The following is a 26789-nucleotide window of genomic DNA, read 5'->3' as shown; positions in this document are numbered from 1 at the left end:
ATTTATGAATAGTGGGGCTTGCTCAGGACCTCTTGTCTTCCTGAAGTTAATTTTCATTTCTTTTGTCTTCTTGATGTTGAGTGACATCACTATCATTATCATTGACCCAGGGAATTACAAATATTTGAATAGGGAGTGGAGGTTGTACTTTATTTTTTAATATTTTATTTAGAGATGCAGCCTGGTAACAGGTCCTTCTCGGCTAAGGAGCCTGCACTGCCCAATTATACTCATGTGAAGAGACAGTGAGCTGTCTCAATGACTATTCACAGGAGGCACCTACATCTACAGTGATGAAGTGCTTTGAGGGTTTGGTCATGGTTAGAATCAACTCCTGCCTGAGCAGGGTCTTGGACCTGCTGCAATTTGACTATGAATAGATCTACAATGGATTCAATCTCACAGGATCTCTTCTTGTCCTTGTATCACCTGGACAATGGTAATGGACAATGGACAATGGTACCAATGCCAGGCTGCTGGTTATTGCTTACACGCTCAATATTCAATGCAATTATAGTCTCAATTCTAATCAAAAAACTCCAAAACTCAAGCCTCTGTACCTCGCTGTGCAAATGGATCATTGACCAGTCTGTACAGATTGGAAATAACATCTCCTCTTGCTGATAACCAACATGGACACACCTCAAGGATGGTGCTTAGCCCACTGCTGTACTCTCTCTCTATACCATGATCATGCGGCTAGGCACAGCTCAAGTACCATCTATAAATTTGGCGATGACACAGCTATTGCTGGCACAGTTTCAGATGGCGATGGGGAGGCGTACAAGAGTGAGATTGGTCAGTTGGTTGAGTGCTGTTACAACAGCAACCTTTCACTCTACATCAGTAAGACCAAGGAATTGGTTGTGACTTCAGGAAGGGGAAGTCAAGGGAGCACACATCAGTTCTCGTTGAGGGATCAGGATTGGAAAGGGTGAGCAGTTCCAAGTTCTTAGGTGTCAACATCTCTGAAGATCTGTCATATTGATGCAATTACAAAGAAGGCACGACAGCAGTTATACTTCATTAGGAACTTGAGAAGACTTGTTATGTCACCAATGACAGTCACAAATTTCTACAAATGTATCATGGAGAGCATTTGAACTGGCTGCATCACCGTCTGGTATGGAGGGGATACTGAAAAGGATTGGAAAGTGCTGTACAATCAGCCAGCTCCATCTTGGGCATCAGCCTCTCCAAGACTGAGGGCATCTTAAAATTTTTTCCTCTCTTTTTACACTACTTATTCAATTTATTTTTTCTTATACTTACTGTAATTTACAGATTTTTATTTTTATATATTGCATTGTACTGCTGCCATAAAACAACAAATTTCCCGACACATGCCAGTGATATTAAACGTGATTCTGATTCTGGTCAATTAACCTACAAATCTGTATGCCTTTGGAATATGGGAGGGACCTGGAGCTCCCGAAGTAGACCTACACAGTCACAGGGAGAATGTGTAAACTCCTTATAGGCAGCAATGGAATTGAACTTGAGACACTGGCACTGTAATAATGTTATGCTAATTGTGATCATACCATGCTGCCACATCCAAAAGGACAATAGTCTAATGGGTTACACCACCACCCAGCTCTTTCACAAATTTGTCTTTTAATATAATATTCAGTTACTTTACAGATGACATTAACTACTTCATACAAGTATTTATGATAAAAGTCTCAGCATGAATTGAAAACAGCATACATGGTTTGAAGAACAAGCTGTGGCCAATTCCGGCCATAATGCTTTAAGATTTCGGCTGTCACATTAAAAGATAGATATTTGTGGCATCGTTGAAGAAAAAACAGGTCAGGGACAGATCCACAGCGTATTACCGACACCTCAGGGATGGTGACGTGCTAACACCAATGGCTGTGGGAAGGAGAGTCGCCTCTCTTTGAGCTAAATACAAGAGATTCTGGAGATGCTGGAAATCCAGAGTAACACACACACAATGCTGGAGGAACTCAGCAGGTCAGGCCGACAGGAATAGTGCCGACATTTCGGGCCAAGACCCTTCATCAGGACACACGAATGAATTCCTGCTGAGGGTCTTGACCCGAAGTATTGATTCTTTCCATAGATCAGGGGTCCCCAAACTTTTACTTTAATGTTATGGACCCCAGATTGGGAAACCCTGCCATAAATTCTGCCTGATCTGCCGAGTTCCTGCAGCATTTTGTGTCTCCTTGAGCTTAGTACGTCCATGAAACAGGCTACGTAAGGAACTGCTAGCAACAGAGTAGAAGACAGAGTGAGCGACGACTGAGATGCTACTTAGATGCAGCAGTGGTCCAGAGAACCAGATTTTATCTCTCCTTTCCTTTTCAGTGAAAATCCATCTCATTTATACAATGTGATTATAAATATACCTCTCAAAAATTATTTGTGATTCTGTTGTTTTTTTTCTCTCCCTAGAGTAAATAGAAGTTCAATAGACCTTTTGGCAATGAAGCTAATAGTTTAACATGCTGAACTTGCATTTTGTGTCACATTGCCTAATTGAATTAATCCCCCCTTGAGGAAATCCTCCTAAGTAGCAACACCTGGCTCTTCTGTCTGCTTCACACTGCTGTCTTTAAAGCTAGCACAGGCTGCATTTGACAGCTTGCCTGCTGAACAACTATGGGTGTCAAAGGTGACATGTCGTCTCAATCTGATTTTGAGAAATTGCATTTTTTCCCCGTGCCATGAAATGTATTTGTTGTAGTCAGTGACTGAAATACGAGTTCCTGTCTAAAGATTTTTGCAATTTACCCAATGCACCGCAACTTCCTGATGAACTGAATTACAATTCGAGGTAAAGCTATGCAGAGACAATGAGGAAAGCAAGTAAGTTAACTCCTCACTGGCTTTTGGTTTTGAGTTTTAATCCAAATGGTGCTGATTAGCAATATGTCTCTTTGATCATCTTGTTTGTTGAGGGTATGTTTTTGATGGTCTTTGTAAAGACAGAAGTTTTGCTTACCAAGAGGAAATGGGGGTGGGGGGGAAGGGTAAAAGATGGACTGTGCAGTCTAAAGCGCACAGCAGATGTTAGAAACTGATTCCTCCTCCGTCAGTGTGACACAGGCGTCAAATAGCTTGCAATGATGTTGATGATTTTGTTTATTTTAGACCACTGATTAACTTGATTTTCATTGTTGTAGCTGTATAACTGATGAGTCTTTAAGTATATTGCAAAGTCATAAATTAATCCTAAGAATGCAAGAACAGAGTGAAGCAGCAAATTCTCTGGTGGCTTATAACATCCCTTGATCTCTGAACTAGGATTTTAAGTTTCCTCCCTTGTAACTCTGACTTTATATGTGGTAGTTTTTTTTTCTGACTACTTGCCTATGAGGTACATGGAACAGAGAACAGTACAGCACAAAAACAGGCCCTTTGGCCCATGTTATTGTGTTGAACTAATTAAACTAATAGTGCTTAATTAAACCAACTTTTTCTCCCTGCACATGGTCCATATTCACATTCTTTGTATATTCAGGTGCCTATCTAAGAGTCTTTTAAATGCTTCTCTCGTAACTGCCCCCCACCACCACTCCTAACAGCACAATTCCTTTCAGGCCATGTCCTCCAATTCAGACAGCATTCCGAGTAAACACAAGAACCATACACAAAATGCCGAAGGAACTCAGCAGGTCAGGCAGCATCAGTGGAAATGAACAAACAAGCCTATGAGTTGGCTCGGCATCTTTCGAGTAAGCTCTTCTGCACCCTCTCCATAGCCTTGGCCTACTCCCTATAATGGGGCACTCAGAATTGAATACAATACTCAACATGCCTCCTAAGTAGAGATTTATAAAGCTGCAACATAACTTCCTGATTCTTGAACTCAGTGCTTTGGCCAATAAAGACAAGCTTGCTGTACATCACCTCTACTATCCTACCGACTTTTGTGACTACTTTCAGGGAACTATGGACATGGATCTGAAAATTCTTTTGTACATCAATTTTGTTAGGGATTTTGCCATTAGTCATAGTCATACTTTATTAATCCCAGGGGGAAATTGGTTTTCATTACAGTTGCACCATAAATAATAAATAGTCATAGAACCATAAATAGTTAATTAGTAATATGTAAATTATGCCAGTAAATTATGAAATAAGTCCAGGACCAGCCTATCGGCTCAGGGTGTCTGACCCTCCAAGGGAGGAGTTGTAAAGTTTGATGGCCACAGGCAGGAATGGCTTCCTATGACGCTCTGTGTTGCATCTCGGTGGAATGAGTCTCTGGCTGAATGTACTCCTGTGCTCAACCAGTACATTATGTAGTGGATGGGAGACATTGTCCAAGATGGCATGCAACTTGGACAGCATCCTCTTTTCAGACACCGCCGTCAGAGAGTCCAGTTCCATCCCCACAACATCACTGGCCTTACGAATGAGTTTGTTGATTCTGTTGGTGTCTGCTACCCTCAGCCTGCTGCCCCAGCACACAACAGCAAACATGATCGCACTGGCCACCACAGACTCGTAGAACATCCTCAGCATCGTCCGGCAGATGTTAAAGGACCTCAGTCTCCTCAGGAAATAGAGGTGGCTCTGACCCTTCTTGTAGACAGCCTCAGTGTTCTTTGACCAGTCCAGTTTATAGTCAATTCGTATCCCCAGGTATTTGTAATCCTCCACCATGTCCGCACTGACCCCCTGGATGGAAACAGGGGTCACCGGTACCTTAGCTCTCCTCAGGTCCACCACCAGCTCCTTAGTCTTTTTCACATTAACTGTGTACTTCCCTTTTACAATTGTCCCTCCAAAGCGAAACACCTCACACTTACCTGAATTAAACTCTGTGCGCCATTTCTATGCTCATAACTGCAATTGATCTATATCCTGCTAAATCCTTTGACAATCTATGTTAACTATAATGCTACAAACCTTTGCATGTGTGTGAATATACTAAGTTGTATGTGTGTGAACATGCTAAGTTGAGGTCCCAGTATAAATCCCCGTGATTCACTACCAGTCAAGGCCCTTTAGCCAGACCAAAACCCATCAATTTTTCCCTCTATCTTCTATGGCAAGCCAGTTCTGAATGCAAACAGCCAAGTGACCACAGATCCCATGCACTTTTGCCTTCTGGATGAGCCTAATGTGATGGGCCTTGTCGAGTGTTTTGCTAATATTCCCTGCACTGCCTTCATCCATTTCCTCCTTGAGAAAAAGCCTAATCAAGTTATGTGACCTGCCAGCACAAAGCCGTGCTGACCATCCCTAATTAGGAAATGCTTAAGTATCTTGAGTCATCTTGCAATAAGAGAGCTAAGTAGTTGTTGCATGTGTTTAACTTTTCTGTGAAGCTTCAAGGTTCTGCCAAACTTGGTATGATCAGGTTTGGCACCTCCTGTTAGGGCATATCCTGGAGTTGGGTATATATCAAATATTAATTTCAACAGCAACCAGTATTCAGATTTGAATATGGATTGTAGACTGAACTTGAAATGCAGCTCTGACCAGTGGTCTTCCTGGAGCTGCAGACTGGAGTTGACCACCTGAGAGGTCTGCATATGCATATCTGCCAACTTTGGGCACAGCTGGTTGGAAATGATATCAAGACCTTCAAAGTTCAAAGTATATTTATTATCAATAATAGTATACTATGTACAACCTTTAAGGGTTGTCTCCTTACAGTCAGCCACAAAACATAGAAACCCAATAGAACCCATTTAAATAAAAGACCATCAAACACCCAATGTGCAGAAACAAAATAACTTGTGCGAACAATAAAAGTAAGCAATAACATTGGGAACTGAACGTGATTCCACAGTCACGAAGCCAGTCACAGCCAATTCAGGAGCCCATCAGATGCAGGCTGCAGCCTCAGTTCAGCACAGGGATGAGTCACCCTGTTTGAGCAGCGAGCTGAACATCATCCCATCCCCTGCCTCTGGATAGTATAGTCAGTCATACTTTATTGATCCCGGGGGAAATTGGTTTTCATTACAGTTGCACCATAAATAATAAATAGTAATAGAAATAGTAATAGTAATACTACTATTAGTAGATAGTAATAGTCATGGAAGTAATAACTAGTAATAGAATAGTAATAGAAAAATAGTAATAAGTAGTAAATTATGTCAGTAAATTATGAAATAAGTCCAGGACCAGCCTATCTGCTCAGGGTGTCTGACCCTCCAAGGGAGGAGTTGTAAAGTTTGATGGCCACAGGCAGGAATGACTTCTTATGATGTTCTGTGCTGCATCTCGGTGGAATGAATCTCTGGCTGAATGTACTCCTGTGCCCACCCAGTAGATGGGAGACATTGACCAAGATGGCATGCAACTTAGACAGCATCCTCTTTTCAGACACCACCGTGAGAGAGTCCAGTTCCATCCCCACAACATCACTGGCCTTACAAATGAGTTTATTGATTCTGCTGGTGTCTGCTACCCTCATCCTGCTGCCGCAGCACACAACAGCAAACATGATAGCACTGACCACAACAGACTCATAGAACATCCTCAGCATCGTCTGGTAGATGTTAAAGGACCTCAGTCTCCTCAGGAAATAGAGACGGCTCTGACCCTTCTTGTAGACAGCCTCAGTGTTCTTAGACTAGTCCAGTTTATTGTCAATTTGACACTCTGTCCTTTTCAATCTGGTCTGGTGCTTAAATCAACCAAACAGTGGGTTATTCTTGCTCTCAACCCTGAGTCCTGCCACTTTGATACACTCCTGTGCCTGGGACCTGCTGATGCAATTCTCCCCATACAAGCCAGGCTGCAAACGTCCTGGGCCTTGGAGGCGTCAGTTCACACTGCAAATAGAGATGGGAACCTACAAGTTAGAAAAGCATTTAATTGGAGTAAGGGGCTATCAGGCAGGAAATTGGAGGCTTAAATTGGAAACACATGTCCTCAGAGAAAAGTATGGAAGAAATGTGGCAAATACTCAGGGGATATTTGTGTGGAGTTCTGCATAGGTACGTTCTAATGAGACAGGGAAGTTATGGTAGGGTATAGGAACCATGGTGTACAAAGGCTGTAATAAATCTAGTCAAGAAGAAAAGAAAAGCTTACAAAAGGTTCAGAGAGCTAGGTAATGTTAGAGATCTAGAAGATTATATGGCTAATAGGAAGGAGCTTAAGAAGGAAATTAGGAGAGCCTGAAGGGGCCATGAGAAGGCCTTGGGATTAAGGAGAACCCCAAGGAATTCTACAAGTACGTGAAGAGCAAGAGGATAAGACATGAAAGAATAGGACCTATCATGTATGACAGTAGGAAAGTATGTATGAAACCGGAGGAAATAGCAGAGGTACTTAATGAATACTTCAGTATTCACTATGGAAAAGGATCTTGGTGATTGTAGTGATGACTTGCAGCAGACTGAACAGCTGGAGCATGTAGATATTAAGAAAGAGGATGTTCTGGAGCTTTTGGAAAGCATCAAATTGGATATGTCGCCGGGATCAGATGAGATGTACCCCAGGCTACTGTGGGAGGCAAGGGAGGAGATTGCTGAGCCTCTGCTGATGATCTTTGCATCATCAATGAGGATAGGAGAGGTTCTGGAGGATTGGAGGATTGCAGCTGTTGTTCCTATATTGAAGAAAGGGAGTAGAGATAGCCCAGGAAATTATAGACCAGTGAGTCTTACTTCAGTGGTTGGTAAGCTGATGGAAAAGATCCTGAGAGGCAGGATTTATGAACATTTGGAGAGGTATAATATGATTAGGAGTAGTCAGCATGGCTTTGTCAAGGGCAGGTCATTCCTTACAAGCCTGATTGAATTTTTTGAGAATGTGACTAAACACATTGATGAAGGAAGAGCAGTAGATGTAGTGTATATGGATTTCAGCAAGGCATTTGATAAGGTAGCCCATGCAAGGCTTATTGAGAAAGTAAGGAGGCATGGGATCCAGGGGGACATTGCTTTGTGGATCCAGAAAAGGCTTGCCCACAGAAGGCAAAGAGTGGTTGTAGACAGGTCATATTCTGCATGGAGGTTGGTGACCAGTGGTGTGCCTCATGGATCTGTTCTGGGACCCTTACTCTTGGTGATTTTTATTAATGATCTGGATGAGGAAGTGAAGGGGTGGGTTAGTAAGTTTGCTGATGACACAAAGGTTGGAGGTGTTGTGGATAGTGTGGAGGGCTGTCAGAGGTTACAGAGGGACATTGATAGGATGCAAAACTGGGCTGAAAAGTGGCAGACGGAGTTCAACCCAGATAAGTGTGAAGTGGTTCATTTTGGTAGGTCAAATATGATGGCAGAATATAGTATTAATGGTAAAGAGAGGGATCTTGGGGTCTGTGTCCATTGGACACTCAAAGCAGCTGCGCAGGTTGACTCTGTGGTTAAGAAGGCATACGGTGTATTGGCTGTCATCAATCATGGAATTGAATTTAGGAGCCGAGAGGTAATGTTGCAGCTATTTCGGACACTGGTCAGACCCCACTTGGAGTACTGTGCTCAGTTCTGGTCACCTCACTACAGGAAGAATGTGGAAGCCATAGAAAGGGTGCAGAGGAGATTCACAAGGATGTTGCCTGGATTGGGGAGCATGCCTTATGAGAATAGGTTGAGTGAACTCGGCCTTTTCTCCTTGGAGCGAAGGAGGATGAGAGGTGACCTGATAGAGGTGTATAAGATGATGAAAGGCCTTGATCGTGTGGATAGTCAGAGGCTTTTTCCCAGGGCTGAAATGGTTGCCACAAGAGGACACAGGCTTAAGGTGCTGGGGAGCAGGTACAGAGGAGATGTCAGGGTAATCTTTTTTACTCAGAGTGGTGAGTGCGTGGAATGGGCTGCCGGCAACGGTGGTGGAGGCAGATACAATAGGGTCTTTTCAGAGACTTTTAGATAGGTTCATGGAGCTTAGTAAAATAGAGGGCTATAGGTAAGCCTAGTAATTTCTAAGGTAGGGACATGTTCAGCACAACTCTGTGGGCCAAAGGGCCTGCATTGTGCTGTAGGTTTTCTACGTTCTAAAAAATGCCAGCTTGTGCAGGTGGTTCAAAACTCAACTCCAAAAGGAAAGTTACAGCATATTGATTGCAGTGATCATTTTTGAGAAAAGGTGTGATAAATAAAGTAGTTAGTAGTTTTGTTTGGTGCCATCTTAAACCTTGAAGAAGGTATAGCAAAGATATACTCAGGGATGTTGTACATCATTTACTTGAGCAATCTCCAGGTGGATTACCCTTCGCTGGGCAGTGACATTTGAAGAGATATTTAAGTAGTCACAATGTTGTAGAGGTTTAGTTGAGCAAATCGAGAAGTCAATGGCCAGATTCAACTAATTAGTGGAAAAAAAAACAGAAGTAACCTGAAGAAAATGTGTTCATACATTTTGTTTCTAAGATCTGCCACGTACGGATATTTATTATTTTTATAGATGCACCGTAGAAAGTATTCTTCTAGGGTGCATCACAACCTGGTATGGAAGTTGTCCTGTCCAAGACCGGAAGAAGCTGCAGAAGATTGTGAACACAGCCCAGCACATCACACAAACCAATCTTCCGTTCTTGGACTCACTTTACACTGCACGCTGTCGGAGCAGTGCTGCCAGGATAATTAAGGACACGACCCACCCAGCCAACACACTTTTCATCCCTCTTCCCTCCGGGAGAAGGCTCAGTAGCTTGAAGGCACGTACGGCCAGATTTGGGAACAGCTTCTTTCCAACTGTGATAAGACTGCTGAACAGATCCTGACTCTCCAAATATCCGGACCTGTGTTTTTTTTTTGCACTATCTTATCTTCCTTTTTCTATTTTCTATTTATGATTTATAATTTAAATTTTTTAATACTTACTATCAATTTGTGCTCCAGCGAGCACAAAGCACAGAATCAAATATGGCTGTGATGATTGTACACTCTAGTACCAATTGTTTGGTGACAATAAAGTATAAAGTATTATAGGAGGGGTGATGGAAGCAGAGTCATTATTATCTTTCCAAATGGGATTTGAAAGAGTAATGGGAAATAGCACGGTATGAATAGTTGAGTAACTCTTTCAAAGATCCAAAGTAGCTGCACTAGTAAGTACCAGCACTAATAAGAACAAAAAAAAATTTTGTTGAAGACAACACTGGATCAGACTTGCAACGTATAAGGAGATCACTTGGCCTATTGTATCCTTCTCAGTCCTCAATTAGATCAACCCTCAAGTTCCATCCACTAACATTTTCTCTGCAGGTTTGTCTCCAGCATGGATTTATTGGGCTGCACGGTAGCGTAGTGTTTAACACAACACTTTACAGTACCAGTGACCAGGGTTCAATTCCCACTTCTGCCTGTAAGGAGTTTGTTCATTCTCCCTGTGACCGCATGGGTTTCCTCCAGGTGCTCTGGTTTCCTCCCACAGTCCAAAACATACCGGTTGGTAGGTTAATTTGTCATTGTAAATTGTCCCATGATTAGGCTAGGATTATATAGGGGGATTGCGGGGTGGCACTGCTCGAAGTGCTGAAGGGCCTATTCCATGCTGTATCTCAATAAATAAATAAAATAAATTTATTCCTCCAATTCCCTCTTGATGGCCACAATTGAACCTGAGTCGACCGCATCTGTGGGCTTTGCATCCCATATTCCAACCACATACTGCATAAAATGGCTTTTCCTTGATTCTCTCTCAACAGTCTTCCCCTTATTTTATCCTTTGATGTGTGGTCCTTGAACACACCACCAGAGTGATCACCCTAAACTATCCACACTGTTCAGATTCCTCAAGATTTGTTAGACCTCCATCAAATATTCCCTCGGTCCATTCTTCAAAGAAATCACCCAAGCCCATCTAATCTATGCTTGTAACTGCAATCCCCCATTCTAGTAACAAGCTCATAAATCTTTTCTGAGCCCTCTCTAATGCTTTCATATCCCACCTATGATATGTTGAACAGAATTGGACACAGTACTCCATTTGAGACCGCAACAGCATCTTGTAAAAAATATTTTGTCTTCCTTGTCACATTCAGTGATTTGAGCAGCCATTTTCCCAGAGGCCCTCTGTTTCTGCAACACTTTTAGAATAATGTCTTTTAATCTATATTGCCTTTCTGACTAGTGGGGTACCGCAAGGCTCAGTGCTGGGACCCCAGTTGTTTACAATATATATTAATGACTTGGATGAGGGAATTAAATGCAGCATCTTCAAGTTTGCGGATGACATGAAGCTGGGTGCAGTGTTAGCTGTGAGGAGGATGCTAAGAGGATGCAGGGTAACTTGGATAGGTTGGGTGAGTGGGCAAATTCATGGCAGATGCAATTTAATGTGGATAAATGTGAAGTTATCCACTTTGGTGGCAAAAATAGGAAAACAGATTATTATCTGAATGGTGGCCGATTAGGAAAAGGGGAGGTGCAACGAGACCTGGGTGTCATTATACACCAGTCATTGAAAGTGGGCATGCAGGTACAGCAGGCAGTGAAAAAGGCAAATGGTATGCTGGCATTTATAGTGAGAGGATTCGAGTACAGGAGCAGGGAGGTACTACTGCAGTTGTACAAGGCCTTGGTGAGACCACACCTGGAGTATTGTGTGCAGTTTTGGTCCCCTAATCTGAGGAAAGACATCCTTGCCATAGAGGGAGTACAAAGAAGGTTCACCAGATTGATTCCTGGGATGGCAGGACTTTCATATGAAGAAAGATTGGATGAACTGGGCTTGTACTCGTTAGAATTTAGAAGACTGATGGGGGATCTGATTGAAACGTATAAAATCCTAAAGGGATTGGACAGGCTGGATGCAGGAAGATTGTTCCCGACGTTGGGGAAGTCCAGAATGAGGGGTCACAGTTTGAGGATAAAGGGGAAGCCTTTTAGGACTGAGATTAGGAAAAATTGCTTCACACAGAGAGTGGTGAATCTGTGGAATTCTCTGCCACAGGAAACAGTTGAGGCCAGTTCATTGGCTATATTTAAGAGGGAGTTAGATATGGCCCTTGTGGCTCCGGGGATCAGGGGGTATGGAGGGAAGGCTGGTGCAGGGTTCTGAGTTGGATGATCAGCCATGATCATAATAAATGGTGGTGCAGGCTCGAAGGGCCGAATGGCCTACTCCTGCACCTATTTTCTATGTTTCTATGCTTCTTCCTTCCATAAGACATCACCTTCCATTTCTCTGCATAACACCTCAATGTCTCTTTTCCACATGCCTCTCTATCACACTGTAATTTTGCCCTGTTGCCCAAATAATTCACAATCCTGTCATCTGCACATTTTAGAATCCTTGGCTTGCACCCCTAAGTCCTGGTCACTAATATATAGAAACATAGAAACATAGAAAATAGGTGCAGGAGTAGGCCATTCGGCCCTTCGAGCCTGCACCGCCATTTATTATGATCATGGCTGATCATCCAACTCAGAACCCAGCCTTCCCTCCATACCCCCTGACCCCTGTAGCCACAAGGGCCATATCTAACTTCCTTTTAAACATAGCTAATGAACTGGCCTCAACAGTTTGCTGTGGCAGAGAATTCCACAGATTCACCACTCTCTGTGTGAAGAAGTTTTTCCTAACCTCGGTCCTAAAAGGCTTCCCCTCTATCCTCAAACTGTGACCCCTCGTTCTAGACCTCCCCAACATCGGGAACAATCTTCCTGCATCTAGCCTGTCCAATCCCTTTAGGATCTTATACGTTTCAATCAGATCCCCCCTCAATCTTCTAAATTCCAACGAGTACAAGCCCAGTTCATCCAGTCTTTCTTCATATGAAAGACCTGCCATCCCAGGAATCAATCTGGTGAACCTTCTTTGTACTCCCTCTATGGCAAAGATGTCTTTCCTCAGATTAGGGGACCAAAACTGCACACAATACTCCAGGTGTGGTCTCACCAAGGCCTTGTACAACTGCAGTAGTACCTCCCTGCTCCTGTACTCGAATCCTCTCGCTATAAATGCCAGCATACCGTTCGCCTTTTTCACCGCCTGCTGTACCTGCATGCCCACTTTCAATGACTGGTGTATAATGACACCCAGGTCTCGTTGCACCTCCCCTTTTCCTAATCGGCCACCATTCAGATAATAATCTGTTTTCCTATTTTTGCCACCAAAGTGGATAACTTCACATTTATCCACATTAAATTGCATCTGCCATGAGTTTGCCCACTCACCCAACCTATCCAAGTCACCCTGCATCCTCTTAGCATCCTCCTCACTGCTAACACTGCCACCCAGCTTCGTGTCATCCGCAAACTTGGAGATGCTGCATTTAATTCCCTCATCCAAGTCATTAATATATATTGTAAACAACTGGGGTCCCAGCACTGAGCCTTGCGGTACCCCACTAGTCACCGCCTGCCATTCTGAAAAGGTCCCGTTTATTCCCACTCTTTGCTTCCTGTCTGCTAACCAATTCTCCACCCACACCAATACCTTACCCCCAATACCGTGTGCTTTAAGTTTGCACACTAATCTCCTATGTGGGACCTTGTCAAAAGCCTTTTGAAAATCCAAATATACCACATCCACTGGTTCTCCCCTATCCACTCTACTAGTTACATCCTCAAAAAATTCTATGAGATTCGTCAGACATGATTTTCCTTTCACAAATCCATGCTGACTTTGTCCGATCATTTCACCGCTTTCCAAATGTGCTGTTATCACATCCTTGATAACTGACTCCAGCAGTTTCCCCACCACCGACGTTAGGCTAACCGGCCTATAATTCCCCGGTTTCTCTCTCCCTCCTTTTTTAAAAAGTGGGGTTACATTAGCCACCCTCCAATCCTCAGGAACTAGTCCAGAATCTAACGAGTTTTGAAAAATTATCACTAATGCATCCACTATTTCTTGGGCCACTTCCTTAAGCACTCTGGGATGCAGACCATCTGGCCCTGGGGATTTATCTGCCTTCAATCCCTTCAATTTACCTAACACCACTTCCCTACTAACATGTATTTCGCTCAGTTCCTCCATCTCACTGGACCCTCTGTCCCTTATCGGAAAGTGCAATAGTCTTAACACAGATCCAAATATTCACCTTCCTCCAGTCCACAAAACAACATCTCACAAAGGCCTTCTTTTGAATATCGTCCACCCAACTTCATGTCCATACTATGAACATTCCTTTTATGTAATGTGCAAAGCCTTTTATGTGCCACTGGAAGTCTATGTACTCAATGTCAAAATGGAAGATGTTACTAAGGTTCTGCGTTTATAGAGTTGGACTAGGGACTTTTTCCGTCTTATTGTTTTTACATTCTGTGCTTTTGCTTGTCCTTTCTTGTTTTTTTGTGCGGAGGAGGGAATTTGGGAGCCGATCTTCTTGCCTTTTTGTTAGTTTTCGTGTGGGAGAAGGGGGGGTTTGGTGGGTTGATGATAGTGTTGTGTTTTTGTTAGGTTTTTATGTGGGAGATTTGGGGGCCAAAGTTCTTATTGCATTTCATTTGTGGGAGAGGTGGTTGATGGTTGTGTTGCCATTTTTTTTTGTGCAGGAGGTGTGGGTTTGCTGTTTCTCTTTGAGATGACTTCGATGGTTTTTCTTAGTTTCATGGCTATCTGGAGAAGAAGAATCTCAGAGCTTATACTGCATACATACTTTGATTATAAATGAACCTGCAATAGTTCTTCAAAAATGTTCTAACAAGTTTGCTATGATTTGCCCTTAACAAAAGGCTTGTTTTATTTTATCGATTTTCCTCCAGGCGACTATTGATCATATTCTGGATCATAGCTTCTAAAAGGTCTGGAGACATTGTTTAAGCCTGCAGTCATTGTGGTTATCCTTGCATTCTTTTTGAATGAGGGTGTAATATTTGTCATCCTCTGGCACCATCTCCACATCTAAAGAGCATTAAAAGATTATGTTCAGTGTTTTAGAATGAGGTGAAGCTGAGAATCAGAATCAGGTTTAATATCACTGGCATGCGTCGTGAAATTTGTTAACTTTGCAAACTTTGTGCCAGCAGTACAATGCAATACATAATAATAGAAAAAAAAAAGGGATTACATTAAGTGTGTGTATGTGTATATATAGTGGTTGGCATCTGCCTGTCTCGAAGGACAATGGGTGATGATGATTATCATCACAAGCCTGGGTGGAAGGTATGGAGATCCTGAGATGCCCAGTTGTCAAGATACTCCTGTCGGCCTCACCAGTGTAGTCCAAACGAAAGCTTATGAAGCAATATGTTTGGTACCAGCTTGACTGCAGGAGCTGCCGGAAGGATGTTCAATGATGTCCAGCCGCCTGAGAGGCTCCACTCCGGATTTGCTGCCTGGGTTTGCTCCCGCAGCCTTCGTCTCTCCCGAGGCTGCCCACGAGGCAGTGGGGCTATTTACCCATAGCTGGTGATCTGGTTCGTGAGCAGCAGGACATGTCCACACATTGGTGAGTCTATGTGCTATGTGTGCAGGGGCCAGACCTCTTCCTTGTCCTCTGTAGTTCAGCCCGAGTCCAAACGGAGTTCAGTTTCCGTGTTTTGCCAGCGAGGGGGCACTACTTGAGGCTTGCTGTTGGACAGGCAGGGAGAGACCTGCAAAAAGGAGAGCTGAATGTTCTAGCCAGCGGTGGAAGCTGAAAATGAGAGCAATAAGCTTTGCCCACTATACTGTCACGCTAGCCGCATCAAAGCAACCTTTTGACACTAAAATATATGTATATATGTTAAATTAAATAAGTAGTGCAAAATATAGAAATAAAAACATAGTGAGATAGTGTTCATGGGTTCAATGTCCGTTTAGAAATCAGATGGCAGAGGGAAAGCAGCTGTTCCTGAATTAAATGTTACAAATGAGTGTGTGCCTTCATGCTCCTGTACCTCCGTCCTGATGGTAGCAATGAGAAGAGGGCATGTCCCGGGTGATGGTCATCCTTAATGATGGAGGCATCACTCCTTGAAGATGTCCTGGATACTACAGAGGCTAGAGCCCATGTGGAGCTGACTGAGTTTACAACTCTCTGCAGCTTACTCTGAACCAAATAAATTAATAAAATAAGCTATTTTAATTGTGTTCAAAACAACAGTTGAAACTAACAGCAGTAAAGCGAAATGAAAACTAATCTCAGTGAGTGAAAATTCAAAACACCCTGCTGTTTTGTGCATGGTGAAGGGGTTACATCACTTTGAAAGGCAATCACAGAATTGATTTCGTTTGTGTTGTAATCACATCAAACCTAATCTGCAACTGGTTACAGGACAAACTTGGTCACAGTTTCTATTTACATTCTTTGTAACATTTAATCTTCTCTTCCCTTGGATCACACGGTTTATAAACTTAAAGTATAATGATTATCCCACCTTCTGAAGCATGGATTGGGTTTCATTTGTATTCCTTGGGAGGTTTGAAGTTTTGGGAAGTGTTTCTTCTCATTTCAATGCCCTTCTCATTCAAACCTACCTTGTCAACGTTCACAATTTTCAAAAAATCTGGAAGAGAGAGGAATTCTCTTTTATGTTTGGCTTGCATTAATTCCTGTCTACAGAAGATAGGGAGAGGAAAATAAATTTAAGATCTCTTCAAAGCTCCTGTCAGGTAAGTGAGAAATTACTCGTACAAGTGTAGTCAATGAAGACTGGCCTAGTGACTGCTCAGAATTTCACTGAGGTAGTGGTCATTACTGTGAAGTTGTACCGCTTGGTAACAATGTGTTACATATGTGCGGTATCAGAAACCATGATATTTATAGTAAAATGGTGAATGACCTAGTTTGAGTATGCAACCTTTTAATACAATTTGTTATACTTTCCTTTTCTTTGACTTCATGTTGTGACGGATTTTATAGTCAGTTTTTACTGGACATAGTCTATGTTTAGTGCAAACAGTAACATGTTGTTAATGTATAGTCTGGCCCTTTTTAAAACTTTGCTAAATAGCTAATAAAAGTTAAGACAATAAAGCAAAACACATCAAAGTTGCTGGTGAACGCAGCTGACCAGGCAGCATCACTTTGTCCTGACGAAGGGTCTCGGCCTGAAACGTTGACAGTACCTCTTCCTAGAGATGCTGCCTGGCCTGCTGCGTTCACCAGCAACTTTGATGTGTGTTGCTTGAATTTCCAGCATCTGCGGAATTCCTGTTGTGTGTGTTTTTAAGACAATAAGGTTAGTTTTCTTCATCTGGCACCCGCTCAGTAATTTGGCGATATCTTTATGGCAGAGTTGGTTGCTGTTTACCACTCATGGGGGGGTGCTTCGGGAGAAAACCCCGAAGATGGGGGGGGGGGCGCGCGGAGGCGGAGTCCGGAGCTGGAGTCCCTAAGGCAGTTTTACGTTGAGTTCAATGCTGACTGGCAGCACCTGTGACACTGCTGGCGACAAACTGTATCGACCTCTGCCTGGTTCATCCGATGTGTGGAGAGACGAAGCTTGCGACATGGGCGATAGTTTGCTCTCCTATCGTAGTGCCTAAGCCTGCATACCTAGACAGCTAGAATAAAACATCCACAGTCAACCCTGACTGACAGAGGCCCATACAATATCATAACATGTTTACCAGGATGCTGCCTAGGTTAGAGGGCATGTGCTACAAGGGGGCCCTCCACCTGGGCAGTTGGTATTGCATCCCAGCTCTCAGTGTGTTAAGTAAACCAGTATGCATGCCAGGGCAGTGCAATATGGAGAGCAAGCTGTTGCTCATGCAGCAGGCTCCCCCTCTCCACACAGCTGACGAATCCAAAGGAAAAGCAGAGACCAGTTATAGTTTGGCATCAGTGGTGTCACAGGAGTTGCCAGTCTGCTTTGAACTTGATGTGGGGCTGCCTCAGGGACTCCAGCTCTGGATTTTTGCCTCGGGGCTTGCCCCATGCGTGGGTACCGTCGCAAGGCAGTGGAGGTTTGAGATCAGAGTTTTCCCTCTCTTAGATGAGCCGCCAACCGCAGCTGACGAGCCGCATCTGCCCGAGCGACTGGTTTTTCAGGTGCCAGTAACCCAGATTTATCCCTTCTCCTGTTGGTAGAACTGAGTCTACTGGGCTTGGTAGCTCAGCCACATGCGAAGGACAGGAGTTGAAGTTGGTTGTCAGAGGATGAGGGACAACAGGAACACACCAAATGTCTTTAACTTGTGAGGGAGTAGCAGTGCTGGTAAGCTTTCTCGGACCAGGACAGACAATTGGTGATGTTCGGTCCTAGGAACGTGAAGCTCTGAACCTCCTCAACCTCAGCACTGTTACTATAAACCCAGGAGCACATGCCTTGCTTCGCCTTCCTAAAGTCAATGACCAGCTCTTTTGTTTTGCTGATGGCAACAGAAAGGTTGTTGTCATGACACCATGTCCTCAGGCTGTCCTTCTTATACTCATATGGCCCGCTATAGGTGTATCATCCGTGAACTTGTAGATTTTTTTTATCCCATGGACCCTTACCATTAACAGTGGGGTCCATGGGCCCCAGGTCAGGAACCCTTGCTGTAGATAGAGTTAGAGCAGACCCTGGCTATGCAGTTGTGTGTGTACAGAGCATCAGTGTCGAGAATAATCATAGCAGAGGTGTTGTTGCCTATCCTTATTGACTTGCAGTGTGTTGGTCGGAAGTCATGGACCCAAATGCAAAGGGAAGTGTTGATTCCCAAGCCTCGGAGATGGATGATGTTTGCATGGAATTATAGTATTTAAGACAAAGCTGTAGCCAATAAACAATAATCCAACGTGGTGTCTTTTAACTCCAATGCTCCAGGGATGAACGTGGGGCCAGAGGGATAGCATCTGCATTGACCCTGTTTCAGAGCAAGGCGACTAGTAGTGGGTTGAGTTTACACGGGAGCTAATGTGGGCCATGGCCTCTCAAGGCACTTCATGATGATGATGTATAACATTATACATCGGCGGACTGCAATCAGCGTGAGGGGTTGTCTGTTGGTGATGCAGCGTGAGGTTTGAAAAAGAAATCTGCAGTTTACTGTTCCTTTTGGCAGGCTACAATTAGCACAGGGGAATGGAGCAGCCCCAGGACCGAACATCACCAATTGTCTGTCCTGGTCCGAGAAAGCTTACCAGCACTGCTACTCCCTCACAAGTTAAAGACATTTGGTGTGTTCCTGTTGTCCCTCATCCTCTGACAACCAACTTCAACTCCTGTCCTTCGCATGTGGCTGAGCTACCAAGCCCAGTAGACTCAGTTCTACCAACAGGAGAAGGGATAAATCTGGGTTACTGGCACCTGAAAAACCAGTCGCTCGGGCAGATGCGGCTCGTCAGCTGCGGTTGGCGGCTCCAACCACTGTTGGAGTGGTCAGGCTTGGGTGAGAACAGGGGTATGTTCTCAGTAAACCAGTTTCCAACGAGTTTGATTTTCTATTAATACATTGCTAGTGTGCTGAGAACGGGTTCAGAGGCCGTGCTATGACCTTTGTGTGAGATGTGCAAACTCTGTTCATACAGGAACGTAAAGAGGTGATGGGAACCACAGGAATGCAGTAAGTTACTGGAGGCAGGTACCTGGGTGACTGTTAGGAGAGGAAGAGGAAATAGGCAGCCAGTGCTGAAAACCTCTGTGGCTGTTGCCCCTCAATAAATATACTGCTTTGGATACCATTGAGGGTGGGGGATGGGATGGTGGTGAGAATGACGACAATGGAAGCTGCAGGACCTGGTCTCTGACTCTGGCTCTGTTGTTCAGAAGGGAAGGGGGGCGGGGGGAGAAGAGTGCAGTAGTGATGGAGGATTTCCATAGTTAGAGGAGCAGAAAGTGGATTCTGTGGACATGAAAGAGACTGGTATGCTGACTCCCAGAGTCAGAGGTGTCTTGGATCAGGTCCTTGGCGTTCTGAAGGGGAAGTGTGAACAGCTGGGAAGTTGATACCAATACGCACCGCAACAACATGAGTGGGAAAAGGAAGAAGGTCCTGACAAGAGAAGAGGGAGATGGGCAGAAAGCTGAAAAGCAGGACCCCAGGGTGGTAATCTCTGAGAGTAAGAATAGGATAATTTGGGAGATGAATGTGTGACTGAAGAATTGGAGCAGAGGGCAAGGATTCAGATTTCTGGATCACTGGGACCTCTCCTGCAGAAGATAAGACCAGTACAAAAAGGATGGGTTACTCTTGCACCTACGGAAGACAAATATCCTTGCGGACAGGTTTGGTCGAGCTGTGGGGGTGGGTTTAAACTAATTTGGCGGGGGTTGGGAACCAGAGTGATTAGGCTGAGTATAAGGCTGTTGGTTTTCAAATGTCGTGTGTAGTGAGACCGAGGAAGGACAAACAGATGATAGGGCAAGATTGCGGTCAGTGGGATGAGTTAAATTGTAATGGGGTCAAAATGAAAAAGTGTGATAAATACAGGACTGAAGGTGTTATATTTAAATGCACACTGTATACAGAATCACTGCGCTATAAGAATTTCTGTCTTGGAGATTGGGAGGTATGAAACTGGTCATAGCTGAAAGAAGATCACAGTTGGGATCCGATCATCCAAGGATACATATTGTATCGAAAAGATTAGCAGGTAGGCGGAGGGGGTGGGGTAACACACACAAAATACCAGAGGAACTCAGCGGGCCAGGCAGCATCTATTGAAAAGAGTACAGTCAACGTTTCCGGCCAAAACCCTTCAGCAGGACATAAAAGTAGACAGTACTCTTTTCCTTGGGTGCTGCCTGGTCTGCTGAGTTCCTCCAGCATCTTGTATGTGTTGCTCGAATTTCCAGCGTCTGCCAATCTTCCCTTGTTTGTGAGAGCGGGTGGGGTGGCTCTTTTGGGGGATAAAGTGAAATCAAATCCTTGGAAAGTGGTGGCATAGGATCTGAAGGTGTAGAAATCTTGTGGGTACAGTCAAGAAACTACAAGGTTAAAAAGACCAGAATAGAAGTTGTATACATGCCTGTGAACAGAAATCAGGATGTGGGCTACAAATTATAATAGGAGATAGAAAAGGCATGTAAAGAGGGCAATGTGATGATCATGGGGAATTTCAATATTCAGGTAGATTTCAATATGTTGGTATCCAGCACCAACCTGATTTTCCCAAAAAAGGGAATTTGTAGAATGGCTATGGAAGGCTTTTTAGAGCACCTTGTGGATGAACCTAGGGGAACATCATTTCTGGACTGTTATGCAATGATCCAGATTTGGTTAGGGAGCTTAAGAGACAATGATCATAATATGCAGGTTGAGAAGGAGAAGCCAAAATCAGATCTATCAGTATTATCAGAGGAGAAAAGGGAATTACAGAGGCATGGGAGAGGAGAGGGCCACAGTTGATTGGAAGGGGACACTAACAGGGATGATAGCAGTACAACAATTGCTGGGGTTCCTGGGAGAAATTCAGAAGGTGCAGGAAAGATTCTTCCCAAAGATTAAGTATTCTAAAGGAGTATGAGGCAAATGTGACTGACAAGTGAAATCAAAGACACTATAAAAGCAAAAGAGAAGGAACATAATATTACAGAAATTAGTCGGAAGGTAGAGGATTGGGAAACTTTGAAAAACCAACAGAAGGCAACTGGAAAGCCATAAAGAGAGAAATATGAAGAGGAAATATGAAGGTAAGCTAGCCTATAATATGAGTATAAAATTTATTTTTTAAAGATAAATAAGGAGTAAATGAGAGACTGGAGTGACAATGGACAGATAATAATGCGTGGACACTAGCAGCATGCCAGAAATTCAAAAGTGTCAAGGGGCAGAAGTGAGTGCCAAAGCTATTACTAGGTAGAAGGTGCTTGGGAAGCTGCCAAAGTCTGAAGGTACATAAGTCACCTGGACCAGATGGCCTACACCCCAGCATTCTGAAAGAGATTGTGGAGGCATTAGTAATAATCTTTCAAGAATCATGGGATTCTGGAGTGTTTGTAGAGGACTGGACAATTGCAAATGTTACTCTACTCTTCAAAAAGGGTGGGAGGCAGAAAATGGGGGTAATTATAGGCCAGTTAGCCTGACCTCATTGGTTGGTAAGATGTTGGAGTCCATTATTAAGGATGAGGTTACAGGGCACATGATAAAATAGGCTGTAGTCAGCACGGTTTTCTCAAGGTGAGATCTTGCCTGACAAATCTTTTGGAATTCTTCAAGGAAATAACAGGCAGGATAGACAAAGGCAAGTCTGTGGATATTGTTTATTTGGATTTTCAGAAGGCCTTTGACAGCTGCCACCCATGAAGCTGCTTAACAAAATAAGAGCCTGTGGTATAACAGGAAGGGTACATGCATGGATGGAAGATTGGCTGACTAGCAGGAGGCAAAGAGTGGGAATAAAGGGAGCTTTTTCTGGTTGGCTGCCGGTGACTAGTGGTGTTCCGCAGGGGTTGGAGTTGGGACTGCTTTTCATGTTGTATGTCAATGATTTGCATGAAGAAATTGATGACTTTGTAGATATGAAGATGGGTAGAGGGGAGGTCAGGGTTTAGGAAGCGGGCTGTCTGCAGAAGGACAGAAAGATTGGGGGAATGGTTAAAGTGGCAGGAGAGCAAAGGATTAGGGGAGGTGGTTAATTCAGGAATGAACCACTGAGATAAATGATCAGCCTTGATTATATTGTGGAACATGGGGCTGAATTGTATGTTTTTTTAAAATAAGTTTTGATGGTATTAGAAACTTACCTTGATGGCCATCACTCATACATTCTATACATTTTTCCTCTGCTTAATAATATGCTTAAATTCAGCTGGTTGTCACATCTGATCTGAGGTAGTACCTCTTCGTGATTTCAGGCCCTCTTGAACTGTTGATTGAAGTTTATAAAATTGAGAGGTATTGATAGAGTAGACAGTGTTATCTCTTTTCCCAAAATCATAATGTCGAATGTTGAGACCATGCCTTCAAGTTGAGAGGGGATAAATTCAAACAGGATGTGTGAGACCAGTTTCTTTTTACTGAGAGCAGTAGGTAACTCTAATGTGCTGCCTGGGTGGTGGTGGTGGGGACAGATACGATAGATGTGTCGAGGTTCTTGGTTTGGTACATGAATATGCAGAGAATGGGAGGATTATGAACCATGTACTGGCAAAAGGAATGATTTAAATGAGGTATCATTACTTTAATTAGTTTGGCATGACATTGCGAGCCATGTTTCTGTGCTGTACTGCTTTTGTCTACATTTCTGCTCAGCATATTCCCGCATATTTTGTTGTATTGTGCCCTGTGGCAGTTTGCTTTGCAAATTCCCTTGTCTTCATTTGGCTGACTGCTTCCAGCACCAGACGTCACTGATCTGAAGCAGTGGAAGAATACCATTCTAGTTAACTTGGCCCTAATACTTCTGAAGCTGTTCTGATGTGGTAGATTGCTGTTTAGGTCAGAATACTATACCAGATAGCATTACAGAAACTGTTTTTGAGTATAAGTATTTGTACTTGGAGCAAATGCATTCAATAAAATAGGAGAACTCAGATAACCTACTATTGAGAAATCCTTGTGGTTTGGCATTTGGCTAACCTGGTTTTGTTTTCTACCTCTGGTTAAAATCATTGCAACCCTGCTCTCTGCACTTTTAAATTCTTTATCCGTTTCCTACACTGTTTTCCCAACTTACTGAGGTCCTATTTCCTATGACTTTTGTTTTTAAACTCACGGCAGCTTTATTTCCTGCAGTTTGTTTAATATCACCAGGGGCCCCATTACATTTGGTCCCTTTAAATCTATCAGTGTCTTGTTTGCAATGCTCCCTTTAAACACGTGTATGTGTGTGTGTACGAGTACGCTTACGCACGAATACATGTCAGGCAGCATCAGTGGAAAAGAGTAAACAGTCAACACTTTGGGCCGAGACCCTTCTTCAGGACGGGGGGGGGGGGGAAGCCAGAATAAAAAGGTGAAGGGAGGGGAAAGAGGCTGGTGGAGCCAGGTGGGTGGGAAAGGTGAAGGGCAGGAGAGGAGAGTGGACAATATGCAAAAGGTAAAGAGAAGGGGACCCAGAGGGAAGTGATAGGCAGGTGAGAAGAATTGATAGGTTAGAATGGGGGAATAGAGGGCGGGGGGGAGGGTGGAATTTGTTCCCCGGATGGGGAAGTCGATATTCATGCCATCAGGTTGGCAAGTATGTTGTTACATTTCACATTTAGCATGTGCAAAGAATTAACTGCTGATTATTTGCACCAAAAAAAAACCAGTTTGGAGAAACAAAGAAGCCTAGCCATTAGACCAAACAAAGAAAATTCTGTTGAATCTCTAACGCTGCAAAATAGTGAATACGTCAGTCTATATATCAAACAGAGGTAGAGTAAGACTACTAATGTAAAAAAAGCAGAACTTGGTTTTTCTAGTACCACATGTGGGGTGCATTTCCTGCCTTGGAGTCAGAATGTAGAAATGACACTCAATAAACTGAGCAGACTCTAAACAGACACAACTTCTACCACAGGAAGAGCCTTGAGTGAAGGAAGCTGCTAATGACAAAGGTCAAAGGTGCTGCATTCCAGCTGTAACTGAGCTTCACTTGAGCGAACAGCATGATTTTACAACTGGAAAGCAGAACCGGAACAGACCTCTTTAGTTTCATCTCACAGCAGTTGAGAGTGACACCTCATTATTCATACACAGTATAAAGATGTCCTATATACCCACTCTTGCTGTAGTTTGTCTGGGGGGGGGGGCGGGTTAAGTGAACAATATTATAATCCACCTTTCCAGAGAATTGATGCTGCTTTAGAGTAGGAAATGAATGCCGTCCATTGTTATGAAAATACAAACTTGCAGCGTTATTTAAAATTAAGTTCAGCAAGAGATTTTTCTCTTTTTTGGAGAACTGCTACTGTCACTTGTGAGAGAGAGTAGAACACGAGGTGCAATACATTTGAGCTTGGCCTAAATATTCAGGGGCCTCTGAAGAGAAAGTCCAATCCTATCGGGTTTGCGTGTTCTCAATCCTCCCTGAAGGATTAATGGTTGTTGTGGCAGCTTCGTCTTTGATGTTTTATTTTAAAGGCAGCATATTCCTCCTTTTTTAAATTTTTGCTAGATTTTCCACCCTGACCATGAAACATAAAACAGTACAGCTCAGGAACAGGTCCTTTGGCCCTCAATGTTGTGCTGAACCAGCTAAAAAGTAAATCAAAAACCCCAAAAGCTAATCCCTCCTGCCTACACGATGTCTACATCCCTCCATCTTCTTCATATTCATGTGCCTTTCTAAACATCTCTTAAAAGCCTCAAATGTATTTGCATCTACCACCACCCCAGGCAGCACATTCCAGGCATCTATCACTCTGAATAAAAGTGAATAAAATAAACACTTACCCCTCACATCCCCTTTGAACCTATCCCTCTCACCTTCAATGCTGGTATTAGGTAGACATTTCTACCATGGGAAAAAAGATGCTCCCTGTCTACTCTATTCATGCCTCTCATAATCCTATCAATTTAAGTTGCTCTAAATTTTTATCATTTCCAAGCTTGGATGACTGATCAGGAAGAATAGTTGATTAGGTTGGTAGCAAATTCACTGTTGCGTTTAGTGTTGCCCTGTTTCTCACTTGTTCAGGCCATAGATGGACTCAGAGCTATAAAGTATGGAAACAGGCCCTTTGGACCAACATCCATGCTGACCAACATGGTTCCACTTCCATTTGCCTGTACTTCCATTTGCCTGTACTTGGTCCATATCCCTCAAATTTTCCTATCCCTGTTGCCCTGTTTTATTCCTACATATTCCTATTCTTATTTTCATCTTGGAGCCCTGCCTCCTTTTCACCAGTCCCTGTACACCTCTATCCCCCATCAAGAAGGCCTTAAAGATCTCTGTTTCTTTTTTGACAAAAGACCCAACTGGTTCACCTCCACCATCATCACCCTCCTCCGTCTGGCAGAACTGCTCCTCACCCTCAACAATTTCTCCTTCTGCTCCAACTACTTTTTTCAGACTCAAGGGATAGCTATGCCTGCCTTTTCATTGGCTAAGTAGGACAGTCCATGTTTGAGCCCTCCCTGGTAATGCTCCCCAGCTCCTCTGCACTACAACAGTGCTGCTTCATCCACTCAAGCTGAGTCATCGATTTCATTAGCTTCACCTCCATCTTTCACCCTGCCCTTAAATTTGATTGGTCCACTTCTGACACCTCTCTCCTCTTTCTTAATTTATCTTCATCTCTGGAGGCAAACCGTCTACTGACACCTTTCATAAACCTACCGATTCCCACAGCCTTACTGATTAGATTAGATTAGATTAGATTAGATTATGAGAACACTCAGTCCTCTTTTATTGTCATTTAGAAATGCATACAAGCATTAAGAAATGATACAATGTTTCTCCAGAGTGATATCACAGAAAACAGGACAAACCAAAGACTAACACTGACAGAACAAAATAATTATAACATATAGTTACAGCAGTGCAAAGCAATACCATAATTTGATGAAGAACAAACCATGAGCATGGTAAATAAAGTCTCAAAAGCCCCCGAGTTGATCGACTCCCGAGTCCCCAATAGCAGGCGGCAAAAGGGAGAAACTCCCTGCCATAAACCTCCAGGCACCGTCAACTTGCCGATGCCTTGGAAGCAGCCGACCACAGCCGACACTGAGTCCATCCGTCCGAAAACTTCGAGCGTCTGACCAGCCCCTCCGATACAGCCGCCTGAGCGCCATCCTCTGCCGAGCATCTTCAACCTTGCCCCGGCCACTGAAACACGCAAAGCCGAGGATTTCGGGGCCTTCTGCTCCGGAGATTCTGGTTACCACACAGTAGCAGCAGCAGCGAAGCGGGCATTTCAGAAGTTTTCCAGATGTTCCTCCGTACTCTCACATCTGTCTCCATCAAATCAGAATTGTGCATGGTCCCCTACTTGACAGATAACAGACATCACCACCGGAGTGGCCGCGCGTGCTGCCGTTGCGCCATCATCATCTCCTCTAACTCTGTACCTCTTCTTACCCTGTCTCCTATAAAAATGTTACTCCATTTTCTCAGTTCCCTCATCTCAGCTACATCTCTGTTCCCTGGATGCAGCTTTCATTTC

At 43.6% G+C, this 26789-nt stretch overlaps 1 protein-coding gene across 2 annotated transcripts in view; it reads left to right on the top strand.

Annotated features, from left to right (window-relative positions):
* The first annotated feature begins 2795 nt into the window (after window positions 1–2795).
* The window catches only part of cep85l (centrosomal protein 85, like), a 348511-nt gene continuing 324517 nt past the window's right edge, over window positions 2796–26789 (top strand). For both annotated transcript variants that reach the window (XM_063033776.1, XM_063033783.1), the window contains exon 1: window positions 2796–2838. The gene's annotated coding sequence lies outside the window, so the exon portion shown is untranslated. The remainder of the gene's footprint in view (window positions 2839–26789) is intronic.

The sequence above is a fragment of the Mobula hypostoma genome, chromosome 2 (genome assembly GCF_963921235.1).
Source record: "Mobula hypostoma chromosome 2, sMobHyp1.1, whole genome shotgun sequence".
Taxonomy (NCBI): Eukaryota; Metazoa; Chordata; class Chondrichthyes; order Myliobatiformes; family Myliobatidae; genus Mobula; species Mobula hypostoma.
Note: the sequence above shows the minus strand (reverse complement) of the source record. Positions and strands in the feature narration are given on the sequence as shown.